At 37.3% G+C, this 8,846-nt stretch overlaps 1 long non-coding RNA gene across 1 annotated transcript; it reads left to right on the top strand.

Moving 5' to 3' along the window:
* Positions 1–3,976: 3,976 nt before the first annotated feature.
* On the top strand, positions 3,977–8,312 carry LOC135253596 (uncharacterized). Its single transcript, XR_010329659.1, has 7 exons — positions 3,977–4,557; positions 5,087–5,132; positions 5,361–5,518; positions 6,059–6,194; positions 6,821–6,928; positions 7,334–7,389; positions 7,972–8,312. It is a non-coding gene; the product is annotated as an uncharacterized LOC135253596 (long non-coding RNA).
* Positions 8,313–8,846: the final 534 nt, after the last annotated feature.

Here is an 8,846-nt window from a genome sequence, read left to right as displayed (position 1 = left end):
CATACTTTTACATTTTTTGCAAGGGTAGTTTCATAATTGACAATCTGATAATATTAATATTAAAATGAAAAGTTTGATAGCGGTCAACCGAGTAACTTATTTTCAATATTTCAGGCAATAAATAGCCACCTAATAAACAACCAGTTATCATCCACAAGCTTGTGCAGTTTGTCCTATGATGCAAACCTGTAGTATGGTTATCTAGTGCCTGGAAAGTTTAATGTAAGACATTTTAATAAAAGAATCGTTAAAAAGCTGCATATCCCTTTAGTGAATCCAAGAACCCTAACTTTAAGTTCACATTGCGCGCGTCTTTCTTTCACAGAGGCACGCTGGTGGGTCAAAAGTCCGGATAGTGTAATCTTGGTCCAATTTATTGAATAAATAACGTTAACGTTCGTCCCCATTGAAATAACATGACAAATGTTGAAAATAAAACCAGTAGCTTTCTTTTGAAACGAATGGCTGACATTAACGAGGCAATACATTTAAAGCACCAATATTGATCATACTAATACCATTATAGACGTGTTTATGCTGTCAGATTCAGTCTGCTAGTGTTAAAAGTTAAAACTAGGTTCACACTAGGCTAATTAAACACGCTATTTAATACAGCCTTTTGGAGTAATTCTAGGTTACTGAGCTATCCAGCTGCCAAACTAAATAACTTATCCTGGAAAAGTACTTTTTTTGCCTGTCTTGCTTGGAAAGGATTGTCTGCGTTACTGGCTAATATTCTATATTTGTAACCAGTTAATAGGTAGATTTAGTTTTGATTTGGATAGAAAGCAGTGCCAGCTGTGCCAGAAAGCCGTTTCAAAAGGCAAAAGGTTTAGGCAGGCATAAAAGCTGTGCCAGTCAAGATGATGTTAGCTGAAAAAAAGATATGTAGCTTGTGGTTTCAGGCATCACATTCATCTTGTCATTCTGTTTTATTGGTATATTTTTTTCTAGATAATAGGTCTTTATCTTTTGAAGAAATTACTAAAGACTGTTTGTTCTCGTGACAGTAGTCAGATCATGGAAATGAATTGTACCCCTTCAAAAGATGAGGAAGCTTATTTACAAGAGTGCTGACTGTACCACAAAGAGTAGGCTATAAGGAAGCGTACAGATGTGAAGTCTGCATGGCCAGGACCTGCACCTGCAGAACCCAAACTAGCCTTTATTACTAGGGTCTAAGGGTAAGTCATACAACTTAAAGGCGGACCAGACTTGGTAAGGGATATTGAATAGACTTTTTTGGTAAATTTGGTAATTCATTAACATTATGTAATGAAACATACTTACTGGACGTGAATCAATTTCCCCGTATTGTCAGTAATGCAAGTCAAATGAAGAAAGAGTACATTAGTTTTTTGCTACCAGTTAGTTGGTTCTTGTCAGAATTAGTACTCAGAGTTGACACTTCAGTTACATCCCCAAATAAAATGTCCTCATTTTTATTCAGGAAAATATAGAATTCATTGTGTTGAAATCCATGAAATCTACACAGTTGAAAAGAAGAACTTAAAGGCAGCACACAACTTCCTGTGGCTCTTCAAACTGTGGTCCCATCCTGGGGTCACAAACAAAAAGACAACTCACTTTGTTGAGGGACGTGATGCTGGCCACAGGGATAAGCAGATAAACAGACTTGTCAGAAGAATGAACTGAGCTCAGTGAGATGCACATGGTTTCTCCAACAGGCTGTGGTATTCAACATCTGCACATTTTGATTTGGGCCAAAGGGGGTTCTAGAATATCAATGAATCACATCCATCCTGTGCAGCTGATTTGTAGATGACTTAATCTCTTCAAACTCAATAAAGGGAGCTTTTTTAATGAAAAAGAGATTTAAAAAGGGAACTACATAAACTATGAGGCTGTGTTCTGTCAACAAAACGAGGGATATTGGGTGGTAATCTAATTATTAGTAGATCATTTTTTACAGTGATATCAGGAAGTATTTTTTTTCCACAGAGATTTGTTAACACATGGAATAGTTTACCTTTTGAGTGTTCAAAACGACACTCGACACAGTACAGTAGAATCTCAGGGGACAAACCCTTTGGGAAAGGGGTTTATTAGGAATTCCATAGTGTTTGTAACTTTGAAACCGAAGCCAAAATACACCAGTTTAATATAGAACAGTTACTTGCTTTTATCAAACTTGTTTTTTCAACAGGCTCTCGTTTTGTAGCTATAAATATTTTTTAATTAATAACCAATAATCAAACAAACCTTAAATCTCAATAGAACATTTTATTTTGTCTTTCTGAAAGATACAGCGTAATAGCCTGTCCAGTTGAAAACTGTTAAGAAAAGCATGCTATAGTATAGTCTTTATTATAAAAATAAATATGTGCAGATTACAGAGTAATAGAAAGTTGTTGACCAAACTTGAGCACAGAATAGAGAGGCACATGAATCAAAATGTAAAACAAGCAAGATATGATGCTAGCCGTTTCACAAACGACATAGCCTCCATGCAGGAACACTGAAAGGGGAATGGCAATCTGCCGAAGAGCACGCAACTTCTGCTACTCTGCTCACTTCTTGTAGTACAGTTAATAAATGTGACAAGTAATGTCTATGAAAGTCAATGGACAGGATAATAGGAAGCTTGAAAAGGCATAATTGCTTGTGCTGTGTGCAGCTTCATAGCCAGTTTGGTTGACCGGTCAGTCCAAAACCTGGATGTGCTACTTGTCCTCTAGATGAGCCTGCAGTAGATGGGCCGATTCATCCTTTGTCATCAACAATGTTGTTGTGTTCTTATGCGTACAAATAAGTTGATGCACTTTATATACTGCTCTGCTAAGTTTTGAAATCCACTTTAAGTTAATTACGTTTGACAACAGGTATTCAGAAATGTAAATCTACTAAAATAATTGTCACAAGCCAAACACATTAAGAGCAGTTCTCATCAACCTTTACTGACAAACCCTTATGTTGTGCCTAGTTGAATCATTTTGATATATGAATAGCTAAAATTAATCCATGAGTCCCAAATCCCGGTTCCTTGTTCAGGAAATGTACTGTTCAATCTCAGATTGAGTTAAGATAACACTCCGGACAAATGCAGGATTTTGACATAACAATTTAATAATTGTGGAATCTCTTGTCTTTTCTGTAATTTTGTTTTAAGATTTTTGTGAAAATGTTATTGTTCTAAAAATGTCCAATGTCTGTAGGCCTACTAGCAATATTGTTCTTCTGTTACAGGTATATCATGGGATATTATAAATATAAACATAATAAAAAGACTGATTGGATTTCATTTCCAGTGCATGTATATCACGTATTTGTTTCCTGTTTTCATCAAATGGCAGCATTGTGTTCCTGTACAAGGCTTGACAGCTCAATTTTGGTGAACATTTACAATTGAAAGGGCAAACTTTTTCAAGGATGGTGCAATGAAAGGCTGCCGGAAAAATTTAGAAATGATGCCACCTCCACCTAGTGGCGATAAAATGTAGTTAAAGTGGTCTTGTCCTTTATGATTTCAGCGGCCACGTAGGCACAATAATGATTACTGACACAGAATAGTCAGTTTTACTCAGGTGATCCTGCTGATCTGAGGTATTAAATATCTGAATGTTTTATGAGTCATAAATATTACTAGAAAAAATCCTATTGATAGTGTCGACTCTACACACACATCGACTTTTTATATTTTTCAATGACAAGTGGATTCAGATGGCGATTTAAAATGATTCATTCTGGTTCTGATGTTTTAACAATGAAAGATTGCATGTATCGTGGAAATGTTACTGGGATGGCAGGTATGCTATCCAGCCAAGTTACGCCTTGGCGGGGTACTATTATAGAGTTCCGGGGACAGTATGATGCGTTGCCATCTTGGTTTTTTGCAACCATGGCAACAGGTCGATCGCTAACGTTTATCACCTTTGTTGGAGCTGTGGTATGATCCAGCTTGAGGGTCAACTTGGCCTGTGAAAGAGATTTAAAAACAAAAAGGGAACAAGTTGGTAAAGCGTCAAACACGACCCTACATAGCGAGCTAAATTGTCGCTAGCTAGGTAGCTACAGATGTTACTGAGGACAGATGCTTGTTCCTTATTACCTGTGGACTACCTAGACTAATGTTAGCTAGCTACGTTCACTAAATAATTTACATTTAACGTTTGCCAGTTCGCAAATGTTAGGTTCCGCGCTCATACAAGCTAACGTTCGCTACAAAGCTATGAAACGCGTGCTACCAGGATAGCTAGTCAGCCATAGGCGATTGGCGTTGAAGTTAACGTCTGAGGGAGCTTTGCTCGTAAGTTAGGTAGTCTAATGTTACCTTACAGCTAGATATAATATCTAGGTTGGCTTACTGAATAGAAAGGATGGCAAGCAACGGTACAAAATTGGTGCCGCTGTTCGGCAATGGTCGCGGTGATTGCGGGTCCAGTGACATCCACCTGTTCAGAAGCATGGAACCTCTTGGCCCAGTCGCAAGATGTAGGAATTTGAGGCTTGCTGTAGGAAAACTTTCAGTAGCACCCAAAATAACGCAGACGTTCGCAAAGAGGACGGGAAACCTAGAGACTCGGTCATTACAAGACAGTAAGTAACGTTATATAAACGCCAAAGTCAACAGGCTATTTGTTAGCTAGCAAATTCATCTGTCTATCTGGTAATGATCGAGTTAGTTAGGCAAATGTTATTTTATTTAGTTGTTGGTCTAGATGTAGCATATGTAGCAAATGGATAATTCAGTTAGATATTAGTTATCATAGCTAACGTTAACAGTTACGTCTTAACATTTTTAGGAGCAGACTAACGGAACTGAATTACAGAGCGCATGCTAATGATGGTACCTTCAGTTTTGTTCAGTGTCGGTACCAGCATTATTCTGTTAAGTAGTTACCTACACTAGTCTAGACTAGTTATACTAAACAGCCCCGAGACCGGTCTTGTGCAAGTGAACATTGGGCAATTTGAAGGGAAACTGGATAGCTAGCTAGACAACATAATGAAGTAACGTTACTAATAACTAGATCTGAATATGTAGCCAGAATCACTGATATTGCTTACGTTAACTGAGTTATTCAAGTTTCTTAACAAAGTTACCATTTTTCTTCTGAATTTTTAGAGTCAAAAGAAATTAACGGATTGGAACACAGGTGTATTGTAGAAGGGTGAGTAGCCAAGAACTGCAGCTAGCAGAAACAATGTAACTAGCTGGCTCTCAAATTTGGAAACTCGCAACGCGTGAGATTGTGCGAATTGCCAGTTGTCAGGAGTTGTTATAATGTAGCTGGCTGTGCATTTGTGATGATTCAATGTAAATTTTTATACATCCTGACTGTTTTCTGTGTATTCATCTCTGTTTTTTTAACCATATATTGCGTTTTTACGCACCACAGGTCCACATACTCCTCATTCCTATCAAGAGATCATGATCCGAAAATGACAAGACTTGGTATTGAACAGAATATTCCAGATATAGATGTCTCCGGGAGGAATTTTCTGTTTGACGCGAGGTGGACAGGGCAACGAACCGATTTCAAATATGATTTCAGAGGTAGTGTATTTCTTGTATTTGTATGGCTAAGAAGTTTAGGTTTCTATAAAGTATTACTTAGTATTACTCTTTACTATCGAGATCAAATAATAGCCTGTGCATTTACATGATCATGTGAATCGTGCGATTTATCGCCAGCAGGTGGCACTCTAAACATTTGTATACGTTAAAAAATTTGAAAGGAAAGCTACTGAAAAATATAAAACGTATGGCTTATATCATGTGTGGTATGTAGAGCTGGTGATTAGAACATTATTTATTGGGAATTTGCCATATCAGATCTAACTACATGGCTGTTTTTGTAGCACATTTTATTGTTTTGACTACCACTATGAATAAATCATCGCATCAATGCTCCCTTATGCCAAATTTATTTCTTACCAAATGTGACGTTTAGAGCTACCGTGCTCTTCATCAGACAACTTTTTCTGAATCTTTGTCCAGCAAATACTTTTTCATTTCGGGATGTGCATATAAAGATATATATATATATATATATGTAACTTTCTGGTTATATTCTTTGTAATTCTCAATCCACAGAGAGAAGGTTACCCAAGCCAAATTCTTTCATACCACCTCTTCCTCGGGATTACCAGATTCACAGATCCAACGACATAAATAGATTCATGCTACACAAAGAACTTTCCCACAGTCCTTCCAAGCCATTTTCCATCAGGTAAGCATCTTATTTTGAATATTTGAAGAATATAATTCGTCATTTTGATTCTGGGTATTATCTGAACCTCATAGAAATGTTTCCAGAAGTTTCATCTCCGGGAATGAAAAATAGGCCTAGTCTTTCATTTCTCGTGTAAGCACATTAAAAAAGCAATCAGTTTGCTGGCATGTACAATAAAGGTTTGATTAAGAATTAATTCAAGAGGAAACGTTTATGTGTTTTGTACTGCATTATGTGCCTTTGGAGGAAGTTTAATTCAAGGAAATGTGGCAATTATGGAACAACCTGACTCTTGCATTACAGGCTACTTGGTCAAATTCTTATTGCATGTTAATGTGAATGTGCACTTTATAGTATTATTGAACTATTATTGAATTATGAGCACCTCATTGCTGTATGTTTTTAATGTCAGAGAGAAATTTGTTCTACTGGTGAAATGCACAACTTCATGATTTTTTTTTGCCCTTCCATAGCGGAGTTCACATCTAAAAAACATCATCCTGATAAACCGAAGATATACCTTTAGGAGTTATCTAATTAGTTCCTGCAGAAATGAACCTGTTTGAACTGTTTGCTATTCACATTGAGGTACTGATAATGGGTTTCATTCTCACTTGTGTTAGCTCCTATGAAGGATATGATCTTACTTCAGTTCCAGCAATGGTGTTGCCAGTTACTGTCCAGTCATTATGCGGAAAGCCCAGTTTTTCATCTGACACTCACATAAACAGGTACCTGCTTTATTGCCATTCGTTTAAATCTTATAACTACAAAAAATAATTTGTTTTAAAGATGGCCAGTTTAAAAATGGTTGTGAAGGTTATGAAAGGTAACATAATTTGTCATAAAATGACACACCATGTACTAGCGGCTTATTATCTGTATCGTAATTACAGCAATATATGTATTTTGTTGACTTTGTTGTGTAATCATGTATTAAGTTATAAAAAAATAACATTAGCTTTGTTTCTCTTTTCTGCTAGTGGTAGAGGTCATCACTTTATCGAAGTGCATTTAGTGAGATTTAGACATTTGTAAACATCATATGTAAATATTAAATATACATTTTAAATACAAAACAAAATTATATTTGTTATGCATTAAATAAGTGACGTGCCATTTTTCTTATTTCCTAGACCCAGAGGTAATAATCAAACGTCTGGTCTGTTTAGAATTGGTGCCAGTAAGAAATGTAAGTATATAGCCTACGCCTTAGTTTTATATTTTTAGCAAAAAGTGTTTTTAGTCCTTTCATCACCACTAAAAAAGATTGCAAGTCGCTTTCCTTTTATAAAAAATGTGGTTAAATTTCATTAAACCCTCATAACTTAAAAAAACAAAGCAATTATATATTTAATTTCTTTGGTACTGTGCACTTTTCTAAGCTAACTGTCAATGTTTGGCATGTTTACAGCAAGCATTGCATACGTAGACGTTTTAAAAGAAAGTGGAAATGGCCTTCACTTAATCTTATTGCCGTACTACGACCTCCATGATGGGAAGTGGTGATGTCATAAAGCATTCAGACATGGGCTCTATTCTAATGAAATATTCACCTTGTTCCGCTGCTCAGTGCGGCTTCTGTGCTCAGTCCCTCAACCCCTCTGAACTCTAGAGCCAGCAGGCTTTGTGCAGAGGGAAGAAAAGAGCCTGTCATGTGCAGATCCCTGTCTGACGTGCTGTCAGCACAGCCTGCAGCGGGAGGCTCCTGTTTGCCTTGCCCTGCAGACTGCTGTCAGCGTGTGGATTGGTGACGCGCCTCGTCTGTCCTCAGCTTACACGTACACGGATCCCGTCTGTGGAGCCTCGGCCTCCTTTGTGGCGAGGCTGTCGGAGATGGCTTCCCTGGAGGGCGAGACCATGCGACAGGAGAACCTCAAGAAGCTGAAGAGGACCAAGAGAGCGGAGTCTTAACCGCCCTGTCTTACCGGCCAAAAGGGATCCAGTGCGGTGTTACGGGATTTGTGCAGTGCCAAAGTGAAGCATTTTCTAGAAAACAAAAGGAAGAATTGTATTTTTTTTTGTAATAATATGTGTTTATTACGTTTGTGTGTATAAGCATAATGCTTTGCCTGAATTGTGCATTCATTGAGTAAATCAATATGCTGGTGTGCACGGGTGTTGTGTTTGTCTCGTTTTTCTGTAGTTGCCTTTCTTTAGCAGAATCTTTTGTCCGCACTGTATTATGTGCAGTATTGATGGGGAAATTGCTGTGTCGCTAACTGCTTCAAAAATGAACTGCTATATCCGCATTGTCTCATTATAAAAGACCCCTTTGACTAGACCGCACTGACCAAATCATTAATGGCAATGGCTGTTCCTATTCCCATCCGATCTGAGAATAATTACTGATTAACAATTGTTGTCATTCATAAAAATTTAAACAGCACTTCAATAGACATGATTATCAGTAGACATGTATATGGAATATTGAATGCAAAATAAGCTTACTGGTACATATAACCAATTAATGGGGGAAATTTTAGCTATTGGCTGAATCACAGTTTGCCAGACAGGGTTGACACAGTATGGTGTATCTTACCTGCTGTAATTAAAATTAAAGCCAGTTCCTAAATGTACTGGATTAAAAATAGGTTGCAGTACCAGGGTATTCTTTCTATACTCATAGATATCGTATAACCTCGCACA

The sequence above is a fragment of the Anguilla rostrata genome, chromosome 4 (assembly GCF_018555375.3).
Source record: "Anguilla rostrata isolate EN2019 chromosome 4, ASM1855537v3, whole genome shotgun sequence".
NCBI classification, from domain to species: domain Eukaryota; kingdom Metazoa; phylum Chordata; class Actinopteri; order Anguilliformes; family Anguillidae; genus Anguilla; species Anguilla rostrata.
Note: the sequence above shows the minus strand (reverse complement) of the source record. Positions and strands in the feature narration are given on the sequence as shown.